Source organism: Hyla sarda, chromosome 1 (assembly GCF_029499605.1).
Source record: "Hyla sarda isolate aHylSar1 chromosome 1, aHylSar1.hap1, whole genome shotgun sequence".
Lineage (NCBI taxonomy): Eukaryota > Metazoa > Chordata > Amphibia > Anura > Hylidae > Hyla > Hyla sarda.
Genome location: NC_079189.1, coordinates 293,643,946 through 293,671,086, shown reverse-complemented (window position 1 = coordinate 293,671,086; position 27,141 = coordinate 293,643,946). Strand labels below are relative to the sequence as shown.

The window sequence follows — 27,141 nt, the reverse complement described above, 5'->3', positions numbered from 1 at the left end:
GCTTGACGTGCTGACATAGTGGACTGGCGGCAGGATATGACGTCAGACGTCGGCTCCACAAGTGTGAGCGCTGAGTAGCTGTTAGTAACATACATACTGCGGGTAAGCGCTCCTCCGTGGAGACTTTCCTGACCGGCAGTGTAATCGTGAGTAAGGCGCCAAGCGGCATTGTGTGTGGTGGCTTCTTTTCCCCTAGGTACCTTGGAAGAATCAAAGTGATGGGGCATTTTCTTTTACAGGTATTGGATCTCCTATGGCCGTGAGTATGACAAGATACACTATATCTATAGGAAGGAATCTGGAGATGTGTGATTTACAGCCCTCTATTCTCCTGTGTCTTTTATTTATAGGTAGCGGAGGCCATCATCACTGCCATATGAGGGGTATAGATCAGGGCTGCCATACCCCAAGAGTACCCCACTTCTGACCACATATAAAGTTTGGAAAGCTTATTTTCCTGTATATTTGGCGCAACTCCGCTTATTTGCGAATTTTTCTTTGTTTACATCCCACCGCTCATCTTGACATCTTGCTCACGTAGAGGTTTTTTCACTTTCCAGTGCACCCTGATTTATCTACTGCGACTGTCGCAGATATAGGTGCATCTGATTAACCCCTTAACGATGCAGGACGTATATTTACGTCCTGCGCCGGCTCCCGCGATATGAAGCGGGATGGCGCCGCGATCCTGCATCATATCGCGTCGGTCCCGGCGCTCATCAACGGCCGGGACCCGCGGTCAAAGCTGACCGCCGCTTCTAAAGTGAAACTGAAAGTGACCCGGCTGCTCAGTCGGGCTGTTCGGGACCGCCGCGGTGAAATCGCGGCGTCCCAAACAGCTGACCGGACACCGGGAGGGCCCTTACCTGCCTCCTCGGTGTCCGATCGACGAATGACTGCTCCGTGCCTGAGATCCAGGCAGGAGCAGTCAAGCGCCGATAATGCTAATCACAGGCGTGTTAATACACGCCAGTGATCAGCATAGGAGATCAGTGTGTGCAGTGTTATAGGTCCCTATGGGAGCTATAACACTGCAAAAAAAAAGTTAAAAAAAAGTGTTAATAAAGGTCATTTAACCCCTTCCCTAATAAAAGTTTGAATCACCCCCCTTTTCCCATAAAAAAAAAATAAAACAGTGTAAAAAAATAAATAAACATATGTGGTATCGCCGCGTGCGTAAATGTCCGAACTATAAGAATATATCATTAATTAAACCGCATGGTCAATGGTGTACGCGCAAAAAAATTCCAAAGTCCAAAAAAGCGTATTTTGGTCACTTTTTATACCATTAAAAAAATGAATAAAAAGTGATCAAAAAGTCTGATCAAAACAAAAATCATACCGATAAAAACTTCAGATCACGGCGCAAAAAATGAGTCCTCATACTGCCCTGTACATGGAAAAACAAAAAAGTTATAGGGGTCAGAAGATGACATTTTTAAACGTATAAATTTTCCTGCATGTAGTTATGATTTTTTCCAGAAGTGCGACAAAATCAAACCTATATAAGTAGGGTATCATTTTAACCGTATGGACCTACAGAATAATGATAAGGTGTAATTTTTACCGAAATATGCACTGCGTAGAAACGTAAGCCCCCAAAAGTTACAAAATGGCGTTTTTTTTTCGATTTTGTCGCACAATGATTTTGTTTTCCATTTCGCCGTGCATTTTTGGGAAAAATGACTAATGTCACTGCAAAGTAGAATTGGCGACGCAAAAAATAAGCCATAATATGGATTTTTAGGTGGAAAATTGAAAGGGTTATGATTTTTAAAAGGTAAGGAGGAAAAAACGAAAGTGCAAAAACTGAAAAACCCTCAGTCCTTAAGGGGTTAAAAAGCTCCAGGAATCCTTGAACTTTGCTTATGTTTCTGCTTTTCTGACTACCTGATCAGGGATCACACTGATTTACATCGCCACCTTGTCTCCAACCAGCCCGCACCGCACATCTCCCATCGGTCTGCTGCCTGTTGCAAGACTACATCTCCCAGCATGTCCTTATAGTGAGGGCATGCTGGGAGTTATACTCTTGTAGCGGGTGGGAGAGGTGCAGCAAGGGCGGGTAGGAGACAAGGGGGGATGTAAATCAGTTCAACCTCGTCACTAAGTTAGGGTACTGGGGATAGAATCAGATGGAGCCTTTAACATATCTTTAAAATACCTTGGCGCCGCAGAGTTTTTGGAGTCCCTAATGTAATTTCACATTCCCCGCTGGGTCCCGTGATTGGCCCGGACCGAGCAGCCAATCACTGGACCCGGCGGGAAATCTTACAGTAGAAACTAAAACTCAGCGGCTCCATTATATGTTAAAAGTAGCCCGGGGTGGCATCACTCTGCAGCCACCCCAGGACTACGGCAGACGGGCTGGGAGATGTGCAGGAGCCGTCCCTACCATCCCTTAGTGCTGTGGTAGACACTGAGGGATGGCGGGGACGGCTCCTGCACGTCTCCCGGCCCGTCAGCGGGAGTCTCGGGCAGCTGCTGAGTTATGTCAGCCCGGGCTCCCTTTGCTAAGGTGCTGCAGAGTTAACTGTCATTTCAAATTTCTCCCCGGGTCCCGTGTCACAGGACCCGGCGGGAAATATGAAGTTACAGTGATTTTCTGATCACCACCGGCCAGGGAACGGAGCGCATTACCGTCCGCTTCACTGGCTTGCACAACTAAAACTCCCAGTGTGTCCTTACAGTAAGGACAGGCTTATCACCTGCCCTCTGCTGCACAACTACAACTCCCAGCATGTCCATGCTGGGAGTTGTAGCTGTGGGGCAGGTGACAAGCTTGTCACTTGCCCCCTGCCACACTTGTAGTCATGCAGCGGGGGGAGGTGTAGGTGACAAGCTTGTCACTCGCCCGCACCACATGACTACAACTCCCAGCATGTCCTTACTGTAAGGGCATGCTGGGAGTTGTAGTCGTGAGGCACAGGAGATGCGCGGGCGGGTGACAATAAATGTATTAACCTATTTTTTCTTTTTTTCTTCATTTCAGATCCATGTATCCTGTGAACTACTTCGGATTCGGTGGACTGCGTCGACAATCAGCATTTTTCTTTCTTTCTTTCCATTTAATGTTAATAAAATGGTTAACAAGGGCTTGTGGGGGAGTATTTTTTGTAATAAATTTTTTTAAACGTGTTTAACAGCCTGATGTTCCCAGGGTCGGGCGAGGACCCTTGTTACTGGCCCTCCCCAGCCTAAATAATGCCAGTCTGTTACCGCCTAGGCCCAGAAGCACCATTTTTGACGCTCTGGGCATGTTGTTACTGGCTCTTCCCAGCACCCCTGGGGCGGTGGGTACTGTGGTAATAATTGGGGGTTAGCGCTAGCTGGTTTTGTGGCTAACACTAAGACCCGGCTTAGTAATGGACTCCCTCTATAAGACGGCTTCTACTATTAAGCCTGTAAAGTAAATTAACCTCTTAAAGACCAAGGACGTACACATACGTCCTAGCTCCCTGGTACTTAACCCCTTAAGGACTGAGCCCTTTTTCACCTTAAGGACTCGGCCATTTTTTGCAAATCTGACCACTGTCACTTTAAACATTAATAACTCTGGAATGCTTTTAGTTATCATTCTGATTCCGAGATTGTTTTTTCGTGACATATTCTACTTTAACTTAGTGGTAAAATTTTTTGGTAACTTGCATCCTTTCTTGGTGAAAAATCCCAAACTTTGATGAAAAATTTGAAAATGTTGCATTTTTCTAACTTTGAAGCTCTCTGCTTGTAAGGAAAATGGATATTCAAAATATTTTTTTTTTATTCACATATACAATATGTCTACTTTATGTTTGCATCATAAAATTGATGAGTTTTTACTTTTGGAAGACACCAGAGGGCTTCAAAGTTCAGCAGCAATTTTCCAATTTTTCACAAAATTTTGAAACTCACTATTTTTCAGGGACCAGTTTAAGTTTGAAGTGGATTTGAAGGGTCTTCATATTAGAAATACCCCCTAAATGACCCCATTATAAAAACTGCGCCCCCCAAAGTATTCAAAATGACATTCAGTAAGCGTTTTAACCCTTTAGGGGTTTCACAGGATTAGCAGCAAAGTGAAGGAGAAAATTCACAATCTTCATTTTTTACACTCGCATGTTCTTGTAGACCCAATTTTGAATTTTTGCAAGGGGTAAAAAGGAGAACATTTTTACTTGTATTTGAAACACCATTTTCTCTCGAGTAAGCACATACCTCATATGTCTATGTTAATTGTTAGGCGGGCGCAGTAGAGGGCTCAGAAGGGAAGGAGCGTCAAATGGTTTTTGGGGGCATGTCACCTTTAGGAAGCCCCTATGGTTCCAGAACAGCAAAAAACCCCACATGGCATACCATTTTGGAAACTAGACCCCTCGGGGAACGTAACAAGGGGTAATGTAAACCTTAATACCCCACAGGTGATTCACGACTTTTGCATATGTAAAAAAAAAATATATATTTTTTACCTAAAATGCTTGGTTTCCCTAAAGTTTTACATTTTTAAAAAGGGTAATAGCAGAAAATACCCCCCAAAATTTGAAGCCCATTTTCTCCCGATTCAGAAAACACCCCATATAGGGGTGAAAAGTGCTCTGCTGGCGCACTACAGGTCTCAGAAGAGAAGGAGTCACATTTGGCTTTTTTGAAGGAAATTTTGCTCTGGGGGCATGCAGCATTTAGGAAGCCCCTATGGTGCCAGGACAGCAAAAAAAAAACATATGGCATACCATTTTGGAAACTAGACCCCTCGGGGAACGTAACAAGGGGTAAAGTGAACCTTAATACCCTACAGGTGTTTCACGACTTTTGCATATGTAAAAAAAAAAAAAAAAAAAAATTTACCTAAAATGCTTGGTTTCCCTAAAAATTTACATTTATACAAAGGTTTAAAGCAGAAAATACCCCCCAAAATTTGAAGCTCAATTTCTCCCGATTCAGAAAACACCCCATATGGGGGTGAAAAGTGCTCTGTTGGCGCACTACAGGTCTCAGAAGAGAAGGAGTCACATTTGGCTTTTTGAAAGCAAATTTTGCTCTGGGGGCATGCCGCATTTAGGAAGCCCCTATGGTGCCAGGACAGCAAAAAAAAAACACATGGCATACTATTTTGGAAACTAGAGCCCTCGGGGAATGTAACAAGGGGTTAAGTGAACCTTAATACCCCACAGGCGTTTCACGACTATTGCGACACTTGCATATGTAAAAAAAAAAATTTTACCTAAAATGCTTCTTTTCCCAAAAATTTTACATTTTTAAAAAGGGTAAAAGCAGAAAATACCCCCCAAATTTGTAACCCAATTTCTCCTGAGTACGACGATACCCCATATGTGACCCTTAACTGTTGCCTTGAAATACGACAGGGCTCCAAAGTGAGAGCGCCATGCGCGTTTGAGGCCTAAATTAGGGATTGCATAGGGGCGGACATAGGGGAATTCTACGCCAGTGATTCCCAAACAGGGCGCCTCCAGCTGTTGTAAAACTCCCAGCATGCCTGGACAGTCAACGGCTGTCCGGCAATACTGGGAGTTGTTGTTTTGCAACAGCTGGAGGCTCCGTTTTGGAAACCGTGGCGTACCAGACGTTTTTCATTTTTATTGGGGAGGGGGGCTGTGTAGGGGTATGTGTATATGTAGTGTTTTTTACTTTTTATTTTATTTTTTGTGTTAGTGTAGTGTAGTGTTTTTAGGGTACAGTCGCATGGGCGGGGGTTCACAGTAGTTTCTCGCTGGCAGTTTGAGCTGTTGCAGAAAATTTGCTGCAGCTCAAACTTGCAGCCAGATACTTACTGTAAGCCACCGCCCATGTGAGTGTACCCTGTACATTCACATTGGGGGGGGGGGGACATCCAGCTGTTGCAAAACTACAACTCCCAGCATGCGCTGACAGACTGTACATGCTGAGAGTTTTAGTTTTGCAACAGCTGTAGGCACACTGGTTATGCATCACTGAGTTTGTGACCTTACTCAGTGTTTCAAAACCAGTGTGCCTCCAGCTGTTGCAAAACTACAACTCCCAGCATGTACGGTGCATGGTGTAAGGTGACTGCTGGGAGTTGTAGTTTGCAACAGCTGGAGGCACACCAGTCGTGAAACACTGAGTTAGGTAAAAAAAAAAAAATGGGTTTCACAACCAGTGTGCCTTCAGCTGTTGCAAAACTACAACTCTCAGCAGTCACCGACAGCCAACGGGCATGCTGGGAGTTGTAGTTATGCAACCAGCAGATGCACCACTACAACTCCCAGCATGCACTTTAGCTGTTTGTGCAAGCTGGGAGTTGTAGTTATACAACAGCTGAAGGTACACTTTTCCATAGAAAAATGTGCCTCCAGCTGTTGCAAAACCATAAGTCCCAGCATGCCCATGAGGGAATGCTGGGAGTTGTGGTGGTCTGCCTCCTGCTGTTGCATAACTACAGCTCCCAGCATGCCCTTTTTGCATGCTGGGAGCTGTTGTTAAGCAACAGCAGGAGGCTGTAACTCACCTCCTGCTGCTGCTCCATCGCAGGACTGTCCCTCGCCGCCGCCGTCGCTCCTGGGGCCCCGATCCCAACATGGTCTTCCCGCACCCCCTCACATCCTCCGGAAGAGGGGCGGAGCGGGTGCGGGAGTGACACCTGCAGCAGGCGCCCTGATTGGTCGGCCGGTAATCCGGCCGACGAATCAGGGCGATCGTGAGGTGGCACCAGTGCCACCTCACCCCTGCAGGCTCTGGCTGTTCGGGGCCATCAGAGACGGCCCCGAACAGCCAGTAATTCCGGGTCACCGGGTCACTGGAGACCCGATTGACCCGGAATCGCCGCAGATCGCTGGACTGAATTGTCCAGCGATCTGCGGCGATCGCCGACATGGGGGGCATAATGACCCCCCTGGGCGATATGCCGGGATGCCTGCTGAACGATTTCAGCAGGCATCCGGCTCCGGTCCCCAACCGGCTAGCGGTGGGGACCGGAATTCCCACGGGCGTATGGATATGCCCTGCGTCCTTAAGGACTCGGAATGCAGGGCGTATCCATATGCCCTGCGTCCTTAAGAGGTTAAGGACCAAGGATGTACGCGTCCATCCGTGGGAATTTCGGTCCCCGCCGTGCGCCATGCGGGGACCGGACCGGGGTGACTGCTGATATCGATCAGCAGGCACCCCGTGCAAATGTCCCCCCATGTCGGCGATCGGCGAAAATCACAGGTGAATTCACACTTGAGATTTGCGTCGATTCCGGGTCATACGGGTCTATGGTGACCCGGAATATAAAGGGGATCGAGTTGTCTAAAACACCCACGATCCCCCTGAAGGGATAGGAGTGAGATGGCAGGGGTGCCACCCCTCCTATCCGTGCTATTGGTCGTCAAGACGCAACGACCAATAGAAGATCGGGCGGGGGGGTTAACTTTCGCTTTCTCGTCCTGCACACCCACAATAGACGGGGCAGAACAGGGAAAACGAAGGAGACCGGGGACGAAGTCCACTTACCCATCGGCGTTGGCAGCGGACAGTGATCGGCCATGCCAGCAGGCGGCAGAAAAGGACAGCTATGCGGCTCCCTGGATCCTACGAAAGCCGGTGAGTTGCCTAGCAACATCTGGAGGGCTACAGTCTGAGACCACTATACAGTGGTCTCTATACTGTAGACCTCCAGATGTTGCACAACTACAACTCCCAGCATGCCTAGACAGCTGTTTGGGCATGCTGGGAGTTGTAGTTTTGTAACAGCTGGAGGGCTACAGTTTGGAGATCACTTTGTAGTGATCTCTAAAGTATGGCCCTCTAGATCTTGCAGAACTACAACTCCTAGCATGCCCACACAGCTGTTTGCTGTCTGGGCATGCTGGGATTTGTAGTTTTGCAACATCTGGAGGGCCACAGTTTGGAGATCACTGTGCAGTGGTCTCAAACTGTAGCCCTCCAGATGTTGCTAGGCAACTCACCGGCTTCCGTAGGATCCAGGGAGCTGCATCGCCATCCTCTTCTGTCACCGATCCCCGCAGCCGATTGTCGCCTCCGCCGCTGGTCCCCTTTGGCTTCCCTGTTCTGCCCCGCCTATTGTGGGTGGGCAGAACGGGGAAACCGAAAGTTAACCCCCCCCACCCCTGATCTGCTATTGCTCGTCGCTTCTAGACGACCAATAGCAGGGATAGGAGGGGTGGCACCTCTGCCACCTCACTCCTATCCCTTTAGGGGGATCGTGGGTGTCTTGGACAACCCCGATCCCCCTTATTTTTCCGGGTCACTGTAGACCCGTATGACCCGGAATAGCCACAAAAGATTTGTGGCAATCACCAAAATGGGGGGGGGGGTCTGTCCTCTGGGCATTGGCACGGGATGCCTGCTAAATGATTTCAGCAGTCATCCCAGTCCGCCCAGCGAGCGGCAGTGATCGGAAATGTGGAGGGCCTCCAGGTACACCCTCCGTCCTTAAGTGACAGGATGCGAGGGCGTATCCATACACTCTCCATCCCCAATGGTTAAGGAGTGCAATTTTCATAATGGGGTCAATTATTGTGTATTTCATTTCAAAACTGAACTGGTCCTCTAATGTCTTCAAAAAGTTAAAATATGTCAATTTCATGATGCCAAAATAAAGTAGACATATTGTATATGTGAATCAATATATAATTTATTTGGAATGTCTATTTTCCTTACCAGCAGAGAGCTTCAAAGTTAGAAAAATGCAACATTTTCAAAATTTTCATGAAATTTTGGAACTTTTCACCAAGAAATGATTGAATAGGAAAAATAAACAATGGGGTTTATTTACTAAGAGTGGCGTGTAGGTTTCTTTGTGGGTTATGATTTCCGACTCGTATTTTACCAAGGTATTTACTAAGGTTTCCCTACATTTTGCTTTTTTTTTTTTACAACTGTTCTGATCTGTTGGGTTTTCCTCAGCAAAAATCCACCACATTTTCTGTGGAAACCATAGTAAATATGTTGGGATTTTTCTAAACTGTCATGCCCCTTTTGTCTGGACCACGCAAACTTTATCCCGTGGCCACGCACCCTTTTCAGGTTTTTCTTGTAAAATGGAGGGTTTTGGTGTTTTTTTTTGTCGCAAATTGTGTCGCAAGGGACGTGCAACACAATTTGGGCGCAAAACCCGACAAAGAGTCAGGATCACGTTAATAAATAAACCCCAATGAGGTCTAAAAGTTAGCTTTTATTGATATACATTAAAATAGGAACATAAACAATAAAAGATATTAATTAGATAAAAAGATAACAACACATGGTTTAGTTATATTCCAACACAACAGGCCCCAGAAATTGTACCATTCACGACAGCTCCTAAATGCTGACCCTGCTTGGTCCATATAGACCCCCTGCCTGTTACTGCAGAGAGGCCTTCCTAGAGAATGCCACCTGTATCTGGAACCTCCTACCTCTCCCTCTGGGTAAGGCAAGGCACCAGATGCAATAGAGGTAAGGAAACCGTAAGTGGTAAAACGCTGGTTGGTAGAACCTCCAATTGCACAGACAGTGAGTTATAGAATATGCAAACACATGTATACGCGTATTACAGTGATTACAAAACACTGCTATTCAGTAAGAAAATCCAACGCGTTTCGTCGTGTCTAATAGTCATGTGGCATGACTCCTCAGGGACTAGTATAAGAGGGAGCAGGAATATACTATGAAAACCCGTCCCACAACTAACAGAACAAAAATTGTCAAACTATAAAACAAGGAGGTTCTGATAAGTATCAGGTATTTTCAGATAATGAGACCCTATGTGCATGTTCATGTACTAGGTGGTCCTTACATAGTCCAATAGTAGACAGGCTGTGTACTGTATTCCTGTAGGTATATAATTGATGTGATAAGTATAGGATTTAGGAAATAGGATGAAGGGGTAGGAACAAGAGGATCACTAGGGCACCTACCTCGCTCAATGAGCTCTGGTTTAGCCAATTGTTGAATGAGTAGGTAGCGTCTACTGCAGTGAGGATCCTGACGTGGCCCTATTAGCGAGTAGCAATGATAGAAGTGTGAGACGCTTAAGTGGGGGCTTAAAGATGAGGAGAAATGATTGTAAGTTAATATTACCTCGTTCATAGAAGGGATATTGGATTAGAATATATTATACCAAGGTCTACAGGAGGAAGGGTAACCTAAGGAACCTAAGGAAACAAATAGATTGGAAATTGGGGAGGTGTATGGATGTGTAACAGCATTCAGGTTTAAATCTAGATGTTGTAAGGGAGTATCGGATGCCTACCTTTAGTGTCCGTCCAGATAGGGTAAGGGATCCTTCAGTATGCGTAGCTGAGGGGGCTACCTATTATATCAAAAATACATGTAAGAGGTGGCCCTAGTTTATAATTTGCATATAGGTATAGGAAGAGCGATTGCAATATTCTAATATAATATGGTAGGCCCCATTGTGTACTTGCAATATGCTTAGTAATGAAAATGCAAGTATGGCACCATAGTTGAAATATACAATATGGCCCCAACTTTGTATAGACAATGGCCCCATAAAGTGGTATAAAGTGTGGCCCCAAAATGGCATGTAGATGATGTTTGATGTGGCCCCATTGTTGGTATAGACCATGGCCACACAGAGTGGTGTAAAGTATGGCCCCAAAATAGCATAATGATGGATTATGATGTGGCCCTATGGTATATAATACTATACATAGCTGTACACTAGGCCCCATTAACAGGTATAGAGTATCAATATTGCATAAGATTGTTATACACAGGATATAGGGTGTAGTCTTATAAATAACAAATTAATATTAGTGTACTTACAGAGGTCCTATACGGTCCGTAGGATCGCTTCCGACTGGCGTGGCAAAAGGTAGTGCCGGCCAGTGCTATATTTATGTGGGCGTGATTGAGCGCGCCACCAGAAGTGAGGTCACTTCCGGTGTGGGCGGATGAACTGCGCTCCACTCAGTATGCGAATGGCGCGTGTGCTGGAAGTAGTGCGCATCACTGCATTCCACAGTGGAACGCATGGGAGACATGTAATAACCCATTGTAGAGAGCACCCGATATGGTGTCGAATGTGTTCCCCTGTGGAATGCAAAGGGACAAGTGCCATATTTTTAGTCAGGGCAAGAAGAATTGGTGTAGGTTTATTAGGGAGGAGGCTGGTATTTATAGTAACATAGTTCATAAGGTTGAAAAAAGACCAGAGTCCATCAAGTTCAACCTATAACCCTAATAAGTCCCTATTGAGTTAAGTTGATCCAGAGGAAGGCAAAAAACCTTCATACTAGACATAAAAATTACTTTCCGACTCCAAATATGGCAGTCAGAATAAATCCCTGGATCAACCATCTGTCCTTATAAATCTAGTATATATAACCAGTAATGTTATTACACTCCAAAAATGCATCCAGCCCCTTTTCGAACTCTATTACAGAGTTCCCCATGACCACCTCCTCCGGGAGAGAATTCCACAGTCTCACTGCTCTTACAGTAAAGAACCCCCATCTGTGCTGGTGTAGAAACCTTCTTTCCTCTAGATGTAGAGGATGCCCCCTTGTTATTTATACAGTCCTTGGTATAAATAGATCATGGGAGAGATCTCTGTACTGCCCCTTGATATATTTATACATAGTTATTAGGTCTCCCCTAAGCCTTCTTTTTTTCTAAACTAAATAACCCTAATTCTGATAATCTTTCTGGGTACTGTAGTCCTCCCATTCCCCGTATTACTCTGGTCGCCCGTCTTTGAACCCTCTCCAGCTCCACTATATGTTTCTTGTACACTGGTGCCCAGTACTGTACACAGTATTCTATGTGTGGTCTGACTAGTGATTTGTACAACAGTAGAATTATTTCCTTGTCGTGGGCATCTATGCCCCTATTGAAGCACCCCATGATTTTATTAGCCTTGGCAGCAGCTGCCCGACACTGGTCACTACAGCTAAATTTACTGTTAACTAAGACCCCCATGTCCTTTTCCATGTCAGTCGTCCCAAGATTTCTCCCATTTAATACATAATCCCAGCTTGGATTTCTCTTCCCCATGTGCATTTATCAGTGTTGAATCTCATCTGCCACTTCCCAGCCCAAACCTCCAACCTATCCAGATCCATTTGTAACAGTGCACTGTCCTCTATAGTGTTTACCGCTTTACAGAGTTTAGTGTCATCTGCAAAATTGCTACTTTACTATTCAACCCCTCTGCAAGGTCATTAATGAATATATTAAATAGGACAGGACCCAAGACGGACCCCTGTGGTACCCCACTAGTAACAGTCACCCAATCAGAATAAGTAACATTAATAACCACCCTCTGTTTCCTATCATTGAGCCAGTTACTTACCCACTTGCACACATTCTACCCCAGCCCAAACCTTCTCATTTTATGCACCAACCTTTTATGTGGAACCGTATCAAATGCTTTGGAAAAATCCAGATATACGACATCCAGCGATTGCCCCTGGTCCAGTCTGGAGCTCACCTCCACATAAAAGTTGATCAGGTTAATGTGACAGGATCGATCCCTCATAAATCCATGCTGATATGGAGTCATACATTTATTTTTATCAAGATATTCCAAAATAGCATCTCTTAGGAAACCCTCAAACAATTTACATACAACCGAGGTTAAACTAACAGGTCTATAATTCCCAGGGTCACCTTTTGACCCCTTCTTAAATACTGGCACCACATTTGCCATGCGCCAGTCCTGGGGAACAGTCCCTGTCACTATAGAGTCCCTGAATATTAAAAATAGGGGTCTGTCTATTACATTACTTAATTCCTTTAGAACACAGGGGTGAATGCAATCTGGACCTGGTGATTTGTCTATTTTGATTTTTTTTGTAGGCGGCACTGTACTTCTTCCTGGGTTATGTGGAAAAGAGATAAAAGAGACAGGGAGAGGATAGCGCCTTGCGTAATTCAGTGGGATAATCCCGGTCCGCAACCCCAGTATTAGTGGTACTCACCTGGGGTATAGCTTGATATGTGCATATCTCCCCTCCGTATGGGGTCAGATGGTCTCTGGCTGCAGCCTGCAGGGTCCGGCCGGGTCCTCGATGAGAGATCGGCAATAAACTTGTGGAGTGATGCAAAAAAAAAAAATTGGTCTGCAGTGGCGCTGCCTTGTAGAGAACGGAATGAAGTTCAGTCTTATAATTTAAAATCTCATTTATTGAAACATAAACTGAGATGTGGAAATGCAAAACACGTTTCGAGGGTAAGTTCCCTCTTTCTCAATTGCAAGGAATAATATTATAAGGTACATACAGTTGGGCGCCATTTATATAAGGAAAAAAGGGGCAAAAAAACAAAAACTCTGTACTGCCCACAAAGGGGCGTGTTACGCCTAGCGCTCCGGGTCCCCGCTCCTCCCCGGAGCGCGTACGGCGTCTCTCTCTCCGCAGCGCCCCGGTCGGTCCCGCTGACCGGGAGCGCTGCACTGTCATGGCCGTCGGGGATGCGATTCGCACAGCGGGACGCGCCCGCTCGCGAATCGCATCCCAGGTCACTTACCCGTTCCCGTCCCCTGCTGTCATGTGCTGGCGCGCGCGGCTCCGCTCTCTAGGGCGCGCGCGCGCCAGCTCCCTGAGACTTAAAGGGCCAGTGCACCAATGATTGGTGCCTGGCCCAATTAGCTTAATTGGCTTCCACCTGGTCCCTGCCTATATCTGACCTCCTCCCATGCACTCCCTTGCCGGATCTTGTTGCCCTTGTGCCTAGTGAAAGCGTTTTGTGTGTCCAAAGCCTGTGTACCAGAACTTCTGCTATCCACCCTGACTACGAACCTTGCTGCCTGCCCCGACCTTCTGCTACGTCCGACCTTGCTTCTGTCTACTCCCTTGTACCGCGCCTATCTTCAGCAGTCAGAGAGGTTGAGCCGTTGCTAGTGGATACGACCTGGTCACTACCGCCGCAGCAAGACCATCCCGCTTTGCGGCGGGCTCTGGTGAAAACCAGTAGTGACTTAGAACCGGTCCACTAGCACGGTCCTCGCCAATCCCTCTCTGGCACAGAGAATCCACCTCCTACCAGCCGGGATCGTGACAGTAGATCCGGCCATGGATCCCGCTGAAGTTCCTCTGCCAGTTGTCGCCGACCTCCCCACACTGGTCGCCCAGCAAGCCCGACAGATTGCCCAACAAGATCACCAGCTGTCGTACTTGACCACCATGACTCAGCAACTCCAGTCGCAGCTACAGCAGATTCAGTCTCAGCTACAGCAGCAGCAACCATCTCCTCCGCCAGCTCCTGCACCTCTTCCGCAGCGAGTGGCCACTCCTAGCCTCCGCCTGTCCTTGCCGGACAAATTTAATGGGGACTCTAAGTTTTGCCGTGGCTTTCTTTCGCAATGTTCCCTGCACTTGGAGATGATGTCGGATCAGTTTCCTACTGAAAGGTCTAAGGTGGCTTTTGTAGTCAGCCTTCTGTCTGGAAAAGCCCTGTCATGGGCCACACCGCTCTGGGATCGCAATGACCCCGTCACTGCCTCTGTACACTCCTTCTTCTCGGAAATTCGAAGTGTCTTTGAGGAACCTGCCCGAGCCTCTTCTGCTGAGACTGCCCTGCTGAACCTGGTCCAGGGTAATTCGTCCGTTGGCGAGTACGCCATACAATTCCGTACTCTTGCTTCTGAACTTTCCTGGAATAATGAGGCCCTCTGCGCGACCTTTAAAAAAGGCCTATCCAGCAACATTAAAGATGTTCTGGCCGCACGAGATACTCCTGCTAACCTGCATGAACTCATTCATCTAGCCACTCGCATTGACATGCGTTTTTCTGAGAGGCATCAAGAGCTCCGCCAGGAAAAAGACTTAGATCTCTGGACACCTCTCCCACAGTCTCCATTGCAATCTGCGCCTAGGCCTCCCGCCGAGGAGGCCATGCAAGTGGATCGGTCTCGCCTGACCCTGGAAGAGAGGAATCGCCGTAAGGAAGAGAATCTTTGTCTGTACTGTGCCAGTACCGAACATTTTTTGGTGGATTGCCCCATCCGTCCTCCACGTCTGGGAAACGCACGCTCGCACCCAGCTCTCGTGGGTGTGGCGTCTCTTGATGCTAAGTCGACTTCTCCACGTCTCACGGTGCCTATACGGATTTCTCCTTCAGCCAGCTCTTCCCTCTCAGCCGTGGCCTGCCTGGACTCTGGTGCTTCTGGGAATTTTATTCGGGAGTCCTTGGTGAATAAATTCCGCATCCCGGTGACCCGTCTTGTCAAGCCACTCCACATTTCCGCGGTCAACGGTGCCAGGTTGGATTGCACCGTGCGTTTCCGCACGAAGCCCCTCCTAATGTGCATCGGACCTCATCATGAGAAAATTGAGTTTTTGGTCCTCTCCAATTGCACTTCTGAAATTCTCCTTGGACTACCCTGGCTTCAACACCATTCCCCAACCCTGGATTGGTCCACAGGGGAGATCAAGAGCTGGGGTACCTCTTGCTTCAAGGACTGCCTTAAACCGGTTCCCAGTACTCCCTGCCGTGACCCTGTGGTTCCTCCTGTATCCGGTCTCCCTAAGGTCGTTATGGACTCTGCCCGCCTTAAGAAGTGCCTCTCCCCCCCTCCCAGTCCAGTCAGGCAAGCCTCGGTGCCTCCTCATGGCCCTCGTCCTGGTGTCACACTGCCCCGTGCCAGGCCTCGCCCTCTGCCCTCCCTCCCCATTCCCACTCCTGCTGTACTGCCTGCCGTTGAGGAATCCCTCCATCCTTTCCCGGTGTCCTCATCCCAGGGGAGGCAGTTACCGGACAAAGAGAAGGGGAGACCTAAGGGGGGGGGTACTGTTACGCCTAGCGCTCCGGGTCCCCGCTCCTCCCCGGAGCGCGTACGGCGTCTCTCTCTCCGCAGCGCCCCGGTCGGTCCCGCTGACCGGGAGCGCTGCACTGTCATGGCCGTCGGGGATGCGATTCGCACAGCGGGACGCGCCCGCTCGCGAATCGCATCCCAGGTCACTTACCCGTTCCCGTCCCCTGCTGTCATGTGCTGGCGCGCGCGGCTCCGCTCTCTAGGGCGCGCGCGCGCCAGCTCCCTGAGACTTAAAGGGCCAGTGCACCAATGATTGGTGCCTGGCCCAATTAGCTTAATTGGCTTCCACCTGGTCCCTGCCTATATCTGACCTCCTCCCATGCCCTCCCTTGCCGGATCTTGTTGCCCTTGTGCCTAGTGAAAGCGTTTTGTGTGTCCAAAGCCTGTGTACCAGAACTTCTGCTATCCACCCTGACTACGAACCTTGCTGCCTGCCCCGACCTTTTGCTACGTCCGACCTTGCTTCTGTCTACTCCCTTGTACCGCGCCTATCTTCAGCAGCCAGAGAGGTTGAGCCGTTGCTAGTGGATACGACCTGGTCACTACCGCCGCAGCAAGACCATCCCGCTTTGCGGCGGGCTCTGGTGAAAACCAGTAGTGACTTAGAACCGGTCCACTAGCACGGTCCACGCCAATCCCTCTCTGGCACAGAGGATCCACCTCCTGCCAGCCGGGATCGTGACAGGGCGTTTTCAATAAAATTCACATTCACTGTTAAAAATGCATATGATCAGTTTTCTACACATATTATACAAAGACATATAAAAAAACAATGCAAGTATACAAAACATGTGATAGCGCAGAATTATGTCAATATTCTATATATCTGTAGTCTTTTATGAGCGAGCGTTGTATTACAGTGTATAAGTCCAGAAAACAGGGTTGGACTTTGGGATAACCAAGACGAGGCTTGGAGCCGGATGTATACGTCATATCTAGCGCTGGTACGCTGGTTCATTCACAAACCACAGCGACCAATCATCATAGAGCCGCACATGACGTCAAAATAGTTAGTAGCCAATAGAGCACGTTATCGGCTGGGGAAATGTACGTCGTAAAGGTCGCTTCGTATGTGATAAATACGCCGACCAATCACTATGAAGTGCAGAGCGAGGTGGCCAATCAGAATCACTTGTATTCTGTCAATGGATGGTGCAAGATTCAGATTTCAAAAAACGGCTGCTAAGCCAATCAGATCTTTTGCCGGATTGTTTGGTATTATCTGGTAAGGTGCTCGTATGTGTACGTAGCTACTTTTTGGTATATGCCATTGGTCTGGGCGATTGGCCTATCAGTGACAGGCCGGTATCTGTGTAGCTTTTCAATGGTATTTGTGAAGGTCCCCGCTGTGAGTTTCGTAGGTCCAGTGACTGCTCTCTGTCCTGCTTCCGCCGCGGTGACCAATAGGAGTGGATCCCGATATGAACTTGGTCATGGGACCCGAGGGGAAAAAGAGAGGTTTCTTCTAGCACTGGTAGGTATGTATTTCTTTGATTAAATCGAGTGTTCGATATAATCATTCAAGCCTAGTGGGTTTAAAGTTTTCAGCTTGAAAATCCAGTAGTTCTCCCTCCTGCACAACTGCGTGTAGCGACGATGGCTGGTGGCCGGAATATGTTCTATGGGTAATATAGAGAAATCAGAAAACTTACATTCGTGTCGTAGTGCAGCATGATATGTTGTTGATAACCTTTTTTCACATTGGATCGATGGTTATTGAGTCTTGTGCTGAGCATTTGTGTGGTTCTGCCAACATATTGGGTGCCGCAGGTACATTCCAGGAGGTAAATTACATATTCAGTTTTGCAGGTCATTAGAGTTTTAATCTTAAATGTTTCACCAGTGGTTTTGGAGGTGAAGGCTTTGCATCGATTTTTTATGTTGGAACAACATTTGCAATTTGCCGTCCCGCATCGGAAAGCCCCTGTGATAGTGTTAGTTGTTAATGTAGGTTTCCTTATATTCCTCAGCTTGCTCGGGGCCAGCATGTTCTTCAGAGATTGGTTCCTTCTGAAGGTGATTTTTGGGCGTGCTGGTAAGATGTCTTTTAAGAAAGGATCTAGTAGTAATATATCCCAGTGCGATTGTAGTATTTGTTTAATGTTCCGATGGTCTGTAGAGTAAGTGGTTAAAAAATTATATGTGTAGGTTTTATCTTCTGTTATATTTGTTGGGTTCATAGTTTTAGGTTGAAGGCAGGTCTTCTGGTCCAGGTGGCTCGCTTTTAGCTTACTATTTCTGATCAGAGATTTTGGATAGCCTTTTTCCTTAAATCTATTATCCAGGATTTTGCTCTGCTCTTTGTAGTCTTGGTCCGTCGTACAGTTCCGGCGGATTCTCTTATACTGTCCGAAAGGGATATTCTTGGTCCATTTGTCTGAATGACAGCTTTTATAATTAAGATAACTATTTCTGTCCACGGCTTTAAAGAAGGTTTTCGTATTAATATGTCCACGATTGTCATGTGAGACAATTACATCAAGAAACTCAGCATTATTTGCATAGTGTGTATATGTGAAACGAACGTTGCATGGATTTTTGTTTAAACAGGAGATGAATTCTGTAAGTTCCGTTGTATTGTTGTCCCATACGATGAATATATCATCGATATACCTTTTGTAAATAATACAATGCCGGAACAGGGGGTGCTCATAGATATACTGCTCCTCAAATGCTCCCATAAACAGATTTGCTAAACTGGGTGCGAATTTAGAGCCCATCGCTGTGCCACAGTGTTGTTTGTAAATGGTCCCATTGAATCTGAAAAAATTATGTTCTAAAATGAATTTTATTGCGGCTAGTATAAATTCCTGTTGTTCGCTGGGCATCTGTTTGTCGCGGTCTAGGTATCGCGACACTGCAGCGATTCCTTGATCATGTTGAATGATAGTATAAAGTGACATTATGTCCATGGTAAGGAAGGAGAAATGATCTTCCCATTTCAGATTAATAATGGAGTTGATAAAATCACTAGTATCACGGGTGTAGGAAGGTAATTGGCAGACATATTTCTGGAGATGGAGATCAATGTATTGCGACAGATTGGATGTAAGTGAATTGATTCCAGAGATTATTGGACGACCAGGAGGGTTATTGAGGCATTTGTGTATTTTCGGTAGATGATAGAATATGGGGACATCAGGTTCAGATATTTTGATAAAGTTATACTCTTGTTTATTGATTGTACCATCCTTCAGTCCTTTGTCCAAAAGGACTGACATTTCTTTCTGATAGCTGAGGGTTGGGTTTCTATCCAACGTAATGTAGAATGTTTCATCCGCTAATAGTCTATATGATTCTGCAATGTATTCTTCCCTGGTCTGAATTACGATTCCACCTCCTTTATCCGCCGATTTTATGATGATGGATGAATCCTCGGACAAGTTTTTTAGGGCCTTCCTTTGTTGGAGGTTCAGATTTGGGTGCGCGGTGCTTTTTTTTACCATTATTCTTGGTCATAGTTTCAAAATCTTGAGATACCCCTGCCATGAATGTTTCAATAAAATTTCCTCGATGGTGAGTGGGGTAAAACACTGATTTAGGCTTTAAGCCAGAATTAATGGGGGGAGGATTCAGTTCTGTCGAATACTCCGCATTTTTGGGTATGGTAAAATTGCCATTTAATATGCGTGGTAGATTGAAATGTCTTTTTAATGTTAGTTTCCTAATAAAGGCATTTAAGTCCAAAAATAAATCAGAGTCCTTGGACTGCCTTGAGGGACAAAATGAAAGTCCTTTCGCCAGAACCCCTGTCTCAATGGGGGTGAGAGCTCTTTTTGACAAGTTGAAAATCTTGACTGTATCTGATGAACTTGTGGTATTCTTCTTTTCTATTGTGGTGGGGTGCGTCTGTTGACCGTCGGTTTCTTTCGTCTTTCTTCTTCCGCCTCTTCTCCCTCTCTTTCTTTTCTTTTTAATCTGATGGGGCGGATCGGAGGTGCTCGGTGCACTATTTCGGTGGTGATCGGTGGTGGTTCTGGTGTGAGATGTAGAGCCGGAGGAAGCCCTAAAAAAGACTCCGCTAATAGTGTATGATTCGAAAAATTGGTATTGTCTTCTGTCCCATCTGTTTCCAAATGGGGGTTGGTGCAGGGGGTGAAGAACAGGTTGGAGGATTCTTGCACTATGGAGTCCTCAGTCGGTGTTAGGCTGCCATGTACCGTAAGAAGGGAATCTTCGAATAGTTGTTCCTCCTCAGGTATGTTCGATGAAAAACGCCCCGACGGGAGGGATGAGGTGCGATTCTGAACGTATTCGAGTAGTTCTTCTGGAATCGTTCTAGTGGTGATTTCTGGTGTTTTAGATGTGCTTTTCCTCAGTTCCCGATGGGGTGGGTGAATGCCCAGATTTTTCCTTGGGGCTGGGATGGGTTGGTTTCTGATAATAGGAGCGGGTTTCTGTATTGTTGGAAATGGTTTCTTCGGTTGCCATGTATTAAAATGTTTGACAGGTTTGTTTTTCCGGGATGTAGTGTTAGTACGGGGTAAATTATTGGTGGGTATATTGGTACGTTCTTTTAGCCAATATTTAATATTGTTATTAGAGTAGTCTGATCTATCCCTATTAAGTTTTTTTAGTTTATTTGCAGCTAGCTCCTTCTCGAATTTTTTTTGTTTTATTACAGGTGTTTTTATCCCATCCCGCATATTCATTTAGATGCTTTAAATCAGACAGTTTATAGATACAATCATCAATCTTATCAGACACAGTGTTCATCATATTTGTCTGCCCAGTTCTCCATGAACCCAAACCCCTCCTTCCTACACCAGCTTCTGAGCCACTTGTTTACCTCCCTAATCTCCTGCTGCCTCTCTGGTGTGGCTCGTGGTACAGGTAATATTTCAGAAAATACTACCTTGGAGGTCCTTGCCTTAAGCTTGCAGCCTAAGTCCTTTTTAAGGATTGAAATCCTTTTTAAGGACACTCCACCTACCTCTTACTTTGTCATTGGTGCCAATATGTACCATGACTGCTGGGTCTTCTCCAGCCCCACCCAGCAACCTGTCAACCCGATCCACGATGTGCCAAACTCGAGCGCCAGGAAGACAACACTGTTCGCCGATCCCGGTCTTTGTGACAGATCGCCCTGTCTGTCCCCCTAATAATTGAGTCCCCCACTACCAGTACCTGTCTGGCCTGCCCTGCACTCCTCCCTCCCTCCTTCCTGGAGCAGACACCCCCCTGGCGGTCAGAGGCAGAGTCCTGCTGCAGTACCGCTAGCTATGAAATGGCCTCCCCCTCATCTGCCAACCGGGCAAACTTGTTGGGGTGTGCCAGTTCAGGACTAGCCTCCCTGACACTTTTCCCTCTACCCCGTTTTCTAACTGTAATCCAGCTAACTGCCTGACTGTCCTGCACCTACATCCCACTATCATCCCCCACCTCTACCCCAGAGAGTACCTGCTCAGTGAGCAGGAGACTCCTCTCCGGGTTGTCAATGCATCTCAGTGTTGCCAGTTGCTCCTCTAGATCCAGGATCTGGGCTTCCAAATGAACAACTCGCACACATCTCGCACAACAATATGCACCCTCAAACTGCTGTTCAAGGATTGCATACATTGTGCAAGATGCACACTGGACTGCCTTTTCCAACATGGAGGTCATACTAGATTTGGGGATAGCAAAAATTTACAGAAAAGAAAAAAAAATCAAATATTTCAATTTAAACTTCCTGAATTTAAAGTCCCTTAATTCTAAGTCCCCTCACTTTTATGCTCACACACTTGTATACTTCACACTCTTGTATAAAGACACACAATCGCTTAGTGTACTTGCTTTTATTTTTACCACAACCACCTCTCTTCCACTGCCTGGAAGTTAATCCTGTATTACAAAATTATATCCTATTTAATATTAGTCAAACCGAAAAAGGGGTGTTTATTTTAGAAATAAAGACTGGTACACATAGATAATATCTAAGGAAAATTTGTGTGAATTAAATAGTTACAGGAAAATATCTAAGCCTGTAAGGCAAGCATGTCAAAATGATGTGAAAAAAACCCCATGCCCTCCCTGCACAACACCCCATGCCCTTCTGCACAACATCTCATGCCCCCCTGCACAAGACCCCTTGCCCACCCTACACAAGACCCCATGCCCCTTTTGTACAACACTCCATGCCCCCTTTGCACAAGACCCCATGCCCCCTTTTGCACAATACCCCATGCCCCCCTGCACAAGACAGTGCACTATAGCTCCCTTCATTAGGTGCAATATAGCTCCCCCACATTAGGTGCAGTACAGTTCCCTCACATTAGGTTGGCAGTATAGTTCCCCACATTAGGTGCAGTATAGCTCCCCCAGAATAGGTGCAGTACAGTTCCCCCACAGACATACAGCCTTCAGCCATATACAGTGTATGGCTGGAGGCTGTATGCCTGTTTACTGCCCCACTTCAGTGTTCCGACCACCACTCCTCCGGTCCGGGGCACGATCTACTGCTATGGCCTATGGGCCATAGCAGTAGGTCCCGGGACCGGAGAAGTGGTGGTCGCAACACCGAAGATGACGTGCTGGTGAGTGGTGACTTACCATACTCGCGCGTCCTCCTCACTGCTCCGCTCTTTTCCTGTAGGCGCACGCAAGGGACATCAGTGACGTCCCTGCGTGTGCTACCTCCAGGCGGCCCCTGCATTTTTAAAGTTAACGCAGGGCCGCAGAGAGGTAACCGGGGGATCCTTGTGTCCTGAAAAGATTTTTCGGGACTCAGGGATGCCGGGCTGCAAAGATATTCATTGTGGGCCGCATGTTTGACACCCATGCTATAAGGACTATGGATTGGACTACCATTGTTGGGAGTATAGGGGGAGGGGGACAAGAGGGGAAAGGGAATACTCCAATAGATAGGATAAGTCATTAAGGTTGATGACAAAGCCTGATGATCTATTGAGTAATAACATTTAAGAAACCTGGCAAAACTAAGCTGCTTGTTGAGCCCGTTTGGAAGAACTGTACCAAGTGTAAAGATCCACCTGGTTTCTTTTTGGGTAACTAGTAAGTCAATGTCTCCTTTTTTAATTCCCATTTTGACTATTTGTAGGACTTTGAATTAAATAAAACTTAGTTCTCCATTATGTTTGTCGTTTACATGGCGTTCAACGGGCTTATTCCTGTGGTTTTTAATGTCCCCTATATGTTCGAGGATTGGTTTCTTGAATTGTCTCGTGGTTTTTCCTATATATCTGGCACTGCATTTGCATATACAGATGTAGACAACATATCTTGTATGGCAGTTTGCAAAGAAATTTGCAAAAAAGTCTTAAGATGCATGTCTGTATAGCTGGAGCCAATATTGATGAAATGACATGCATGGCATTTACCACATTTAAACTGTCTGTTTTCCAGCCATGTAGAGGTAGTGGGAGGTTCAAAATGGCTGTTGACCAGGCGATCCCTCAGGTTTCTTCCTCTTCTATATGTAATGTGAAATGATGCAAGTATCTATGAAAATTTACCACTTAAAGCAGAATATGTCTTAAAGCAGAATATGTCTCAGAAAAAACTATCTGAATCAAATTCATAAGTAAAAGCATCCCAGAGTAATTAATGCATAAAGTGATTGGTCAGATTTGCAAAAAATGGCCTGGTCCTTAAAGTGGTACTCCGCCCCTAGACATCTTATCCCCTATCCAAGGATAGGGGATAAGATGTCTGATCGCAGGGGTCCCGCGACTGGGTACCACCGCGATCTCTCCTGCAGCCCCCTAGTCATCTGCAGCACGGTGCCGAAGTTTGCTCCTTGCCTGATGACTCACCAGGGCGTGGCCCTTTATCATGAGTCATCAGACGCGAAGCAAACTTCGGCTCTGTGCTGCAGATGAACTGGGGGCTACAAGAGAGAATGCAGGACCCCCGTGATCAGACATCTTATCCCCTATCCTTAGATGGAGGATAAGGTGTTTAGGGGCAGAGTACCCCTTTAAGGTCAAAATGGGCTTGGTCCTCAAGGGGTTAAAAAATTAAAAAAAAGCAGACATGCAGCACCTCAGCTCCTGCTACTAAGGGACTTTGGAAAGACTTTTCACTTATCCCAGCTACTCACTCTGATCGCACAGGTCAGCACCTTTATCCCTAATCTTAGGGGATCCTTTATAGCCTACTTGGAACAGCTTTAGTGCTCTGTACCTGGAGATATCTGGCCCTGGTCTCCTACTTCACTCCTCGTGCAGCTGCCGGGACCTCCTCACTGACGTCGCTGGCACCCTCCCTTTGACGGAGGCCATACAGATTTATCTACCGCCTCCTCTGCCTGGACTCTGGCCCCTGTACCAGACTGGTCCTTTGTGGGAGGTAGATGCCTGCCGGCATCGCAACTTACATTACAGGAGCGGCTGGCCCTGCCGTCATGCGCTCATCAGCACATCCTCACTTACAGCTATGCTCCTGTTGTTTGTGCTACTATGCTGTGTGCTGTATGGGGGAGCTCCCTGTATAAAGAGTTCATATACCGAGACAGCAACCTGAGGGCTCCCTGATTCTCCGAAAGGAAACTGTCTGCTGGGCTGAGTGGCCTCCTTTCCACCATTGCATTTCTATTTGGGAACTTGAGTTCCTCATTACAGTTCTTTCAGTTTCTTGTATTATACTGCCACCCAGGGGAGTTTTGCAAGTACTGCATTCTGCATAGTTTCATTTGGATGAGCACATACCTTCATTTCATATTATCCAATTTTACCACACTGCTTATGCTTCTTTGGTTTGTTCGCTCCGCTAGCTCCCCTCTGCTACTGCTAACACCCGCTCTACACCGTCTTCTCTGCCATCTGATACCCTAACTGCTTCTTATGACAAAGACTGTGCACTTTTACTGTCAATCCAGGACAAGGTGCCTATTTGTATGCAGGCTCTGGACCCTAATTCATCTCCACCACATTCTCCGCACCATTCTCAAGCACACCTGTTTGATCTTCCGGGCTCTTTGCAATCCTCCATGGACTGAGCTATGGCTGCGATATCTTCACAATCTTCCTAGGAGGGTGACCCTCCCCCTCCATAGCAGCCCCTTTGCTCGGGTGGTGCAGTGCTTATTGCCAAATTCTCGCAGCTTCTGCCGTGTGAACTGGCCAAATCTTCAGCGACTGTTCTTTCTGAGGTCCGTGCCGACTTCAAGGACTTAGGCCAACGTGTTGAAGGTATTGAATCTAAATTAGACTCTACCATTGCAAAGATTAACCAACATGACGAGAGTATCTCTGAACTCTTTGTTCGCCTGGAGGCAGCTAATGATAAGATCGAACACCTTGAGAATAGGTCTCGCCGTGTCAACTTTCGTATTAGTCTTCCCTAAGACTGTTACGGATCAAGATGCAGCATTACACAACCTATATCACTCCCTCATATCTGGTCATAACGAGATCTTCCACTTAACTGATCGGGCTCAACAGGCCCTCACAGATCCCCGGACTGACGGTCTTCCAAGAGATGTGATTGTGAAACCTGCCTTCTATGAAACAAAGGAAAATGTGATGAAAGCTGTAAGGGGTCTATTAAGATTGCTGGCCTTGAAGTGCAGATTTTTGCTGACATTGCCCCGCTGACTATACAGCGATGCTGCTCCTCCAAGTACTAATGCAGCACAATATAAAGTATAGGTGGGATTCTATTTCCGCCTTTTCTCCACTTATCAAAATTACACCCACTCCTTCACTTCGCTTCAAGATGGTGAATCTCTTCTTGAAAAGCTGCATCTCATCATGAAAGAGGGTCCTGGCGGATGCCAGTGTTCCACCTCCGGTGTGGCACTCTCTCCTCTGTGGCATAGACAGCTGGAGCATTGACTGACTGGATCATCGTCTGCTGCCCTGAATCCTCTACAGCTGTGCCATCTTGAGTACCTCATCGCTATGATTTTTACCTGTAGTCCCTCCTGACTTCAGTTGACTTTGTTTTCTTTTCTGCTTTATGGGGCCTACTTATGTCATTGTTCTTGATAACTTGTTATGGTTGCAGTCAACATTTATTTGCTGTTATGTTGTGCTGGGGTGGCATTTCATGCCCCCGCTTGAGAAACTGGTCCCGTCCCTCCCGTCTTTAGAGATGGAATGTTTCCACTTTCTCTCTCTGTTGGTGTTCTGGGTTAGAACGCCGTACGCTTTGAGCTTTCACCTATGCTATTTATTTGTTCAATTTTTCTTTCTGTGCATATGTTCACATTGTGTCTTCTCCCCTCTCTTTTGTTTCCTGTTTGTCTTCCCTATGTGTGTCCCGAAGTTCTTCCATGCTGCTAACCTGTTTTATTTTCACCCAACTCAGGCTGTCCTGCTTTGTAGAACTATCTCATTTGCGTCCATCTTTGTCTGGTCATGGCGTCCCCGGTAATGCCTATATCCGGCCCCGCTCTCTGCAAGGTAATCTCTCTGCATGGTTTTAACTCCCCGATTTAACGGCATAAAGCCTTTTGCCATTACCGTTCACTTGGGGATGAGGTTCTCCTTTTGCAGGAAATGCACTTTTCCACCGAGTCGGCCTCTGCTTATTTGCACAGCTGGTATCCGACTTTTTATTTTGCCTTTTCTTCTTAGAAGAAAAGGGGGGTAGCTATTTGTCTCTCTAACAAGGTCTCTTTTGTTCTACATAATGTGGTTAGAGACCCTGAGGGGCGATATTTACTTATTTCAGGGGATCTACTCGATTCGGTGGTGACGTTCATCTTATTATGCCCCCAATGACAACCAATTGAGATTTTTTAGTGATATGTTTGCTGCCATCCAACCTCACATTGAAGGCTCCCTGATCAAGGAAGGCGACTTGAATCTGGCGTTTGATCACGTTATGGACAAATCTGATCGGGATCTCCCAGGTTACGGGCTCCTTCTCCCCAGGGTCTTCAGCTTGCTAAATTACTGTTCGATTATGATCTAACTGACGCCTGGAGGAATTTTAATCCTACCACGCGTGACTATACATTTTATTCTCCCCCCCCCTCCAATTTCACTTATTCTCAGACTGATCATATCTTTCTCCCAGCCCTTTTGTTGCCGCTACCCACCTGTGCAAAGATTCTCCCTTGCTCGTGGTCTGACCATGACATTGTGAGTGTGGGCCTCAGCGATTGATGGGCTAAACCTGAGATGTTTTGTTGGTGTCTAAATGAGTCTTTACTGTCTGATTGTGCCAGGGTTGAGGAACTCACTGGAGGACCTCAAATTTTATTTCTGCACTAACTCAACTGCGGACATGTCTGCAGCTATAGTGTAGGTGGCCCATAAGGCCACGATTAGGGGGAAAATTATCCAAATGGGTGCCCGGCTTAAGAAAGCTTATTTGTCCGCTTTGAAAGCCAAGGAGAAGGCTTATGCTGATCTCCTGACTGAGCATAAGACCTGGGGGTTAAGATAGAAGCTCATGCTGATCTCAATATGGCTCTTAAGGTCCGTGCGGAGAAGATTTTGTGATGATCAGGCTATCGCTTTTTCTCTCGGGCG

The 27,141-nt window shown here is 46.6% G+C and overlaps 1 protein-coding gene across 11 annotated transcripts in view; it reads right to left on the bottom strand.

Moving 5' to 3' along the window:
- LOC130267700 (uncharacterized) overlaps positions 1–27,141 on the bottom strand; it is a 309,666-nt gene that overhangs the window by 259,336 nt on the left and 23,189 nt on the right. Inside the window, exons 1-3 of one of the 11 annotated variants that reach the window (XM_056517847.1) lie at positions 10,193–10,254; positions 10,021–10,094; positions 9,858–9,935 (exon numbers count right to left, since the gene is read on the bottom strand). The exons of 9 other annotated variants lie outside the window; for them this stretch is intronic. The gene's annotated coding sequence lies outside the window, so the exon portion shown is untranslated. Of the gene's footprint in view, positions 1–9,857; positions 9,936–10,020; positions 10,255–27,141 lie in introns of those variants that run through there. One more of the 11 variants, XM_056517855.1, reaches the window with a different exon arrangement.